We start from the raw sequence: 2171 nt of genomic DNA, 5'->3' as shown, positions 1-2171 counted from the left end.
AACTTTCAAATTGAATTTTAGGAGATTTTTGAACGTTACACTAAAATTCACCAGATCGTCGCCTGCAGCGCAGGTCAGGTGTTGTTCAATCATCAAAACTTTATTTAGAACATATTTCATGAACACATTACACAAAATAATATGCAAACAGAAGAGACAACATGAATTTAGAAAATTCAAAGTTTTTAAAGGAAAAAAACATTGAAAAGACACTGACATGTTGTAGCTAACTGTCAGCAGCGGCTTTCCGTTCCGTTCCGTTCCGTTCCGTTCCGTTCCGTTCCGTTCCGTTCCGTTCCGTTCCGTTCCGTTCCGTTCCGTTCCGTTCCGTTCCGTTCCTCATCTAGTCCGGTTCAACATGGCTGACGCTCTGGAACAGAGCGTCAGCCATGTTGTCTCAGTCTCCTGCAGTGTGGGACGCCCAGAGAGAGAGAAGCTCTGGACCTACTTGGATTTAGATCCGAACCCTCCTCCTCTTCCTCTTCCTCCTCTTCCTGCTCCTCCTCTTCCTCCTCCTCCTCTTCCTGCTCCTCCTCTTCCTCCTCCTCCTCTTCCTGCTCCTCCTCTTCCTCCTCTTCCTCCAGCTCCTCTTCCTCCTCTTCCTCCTGCTCCTCTTCCTCCTCCTGCTCCTCCTCTTCCTCCTCCTCCTGCTCCTCCTCCTCCTCCTCTTCCTCCTCCTCTCCTGCTGAAGCCGAGCCGCTTCCTGTCTTCAAAGGAAGGTCTGCAATGCAACACACACACTTTAACACAACACATCGCACACCTTCAATCAATCAATCAATCAATCAGTCAGTCAGCCAAACTTTATGTAGCACATTTCATATTAAAATGCAATGCACTTCACATCAGAGCAATTAAGGGAAAAAAATAAATAAATTTAAAGAAGAAAGTGAAAAAAGTTAAAATCAATAAAAATAAGAAATGCTGATAAAATAAATGGTACAAGGTTTTAAAACCTGTGTGGGTCTGACAGCTGAAAACAGAAGTCTGTGGATCTGAGCCAACAGAAACAGATTTTGGGAGCATGTCACTGATAAACTCTGGAGTAAGTCCATGGAAGGATTGATAATCAGTAGAAGAGTCTTAAAATCTATTCCAAAACTGCAGAGACTTTAAGACAGGAGGAGTGTGAGCTCTCTCCTCGGTGCCAGTTCAAACTCTCTCAGATCCAAACCTGCTTTTCAGTGTCAGCAAGACAGAGAAACGTCTCAGTTAAAGTCCCATATTCTCCAGAGTTTTATTTTGTGTGTTGAGGTCCATTCAAAGCTGTGTGTGTGGTGTCATGAACCAAAAACACTCTCAATCCATTTCTCCACGTTCATTTCCCAGCATCTCTCTGAGCCTTACCAAGAACAGGCCGTTTCTGTCTCCGTGTCTTTAAGGCTCATTAATATTAACGACCCTCCGTTCCGATCGGCTGACCGTTTCGAGAGCGAAACGTGAGACGCCGCGGCCCGGCGGCTACAGGTAGGGAAAACTCTCCGGTAATAAACGATGACGACCGCTCGACCGCTTTGAAAAAAACACTTTGTTAGTCTATTATTTCTTACAGAAATGATAATGAGCGAACCTTTGTGACGCCACAAAGTTACGGAAGTCCAAACGGCTCGTTTAGAGGCTCGCTTTTCTAATATGGATTGTGTGGATTTAGTTTTGATACTTTCACCATGTTTCACCATGATTTATTTATTTTATTTTTTTATTTATCCTTTATTTATACAGGGAAAGCCCAACTGAGACCTAGGTCTCTTTTACAGTGGTGCCCCGTTAACATGGCATACAATGAAAACAATAACAATAGATAAATAAATAAATACAAAAAAATACAAAAAAAACAACAATAACAAAGGGTATTACAGGCAATATTAATGGTTAAGTATGGTTACGTTACACTATACACCTGCATGTGCTCTCTTCCATAATTAAATCAGCCGCCAGAGATTTAACTGTCCTAATGGCATCAGGACATTTAGTCTCAATGATCCTGGAGTTCATTCCAGATTTTTGGAGCATACACACTAAAGGCAGACCTGCCTGGTTCTGCCGCTACACGAGGTTCCTTTACTTTTCTTCAGGTGGTAAAATGCAGTTTTAGTTGCACTGTTTATGTGTGGCCCAAAGTTTAGATCATAGTCATGATAACACCCAAATTCCAGAGATTTAACATTTCG

Source organism: Centroberyx gerrardi, chromosome 5, assembly GCF_048128805.1.
Source record: "Centroberyx gerrardi isolate f3 chromosome 5, fCenGer3.hap1.cur.20231027, whole genome shotgun sequence".
NCBI lineage: Eukaryota > Metazoa > Chordata > Actinopteri > Beryciformes > Berycidae > Centroberyx > Centroberyx gerrardi.
This window is presented reverse-complemented; position numbering follows the sequence as displayed.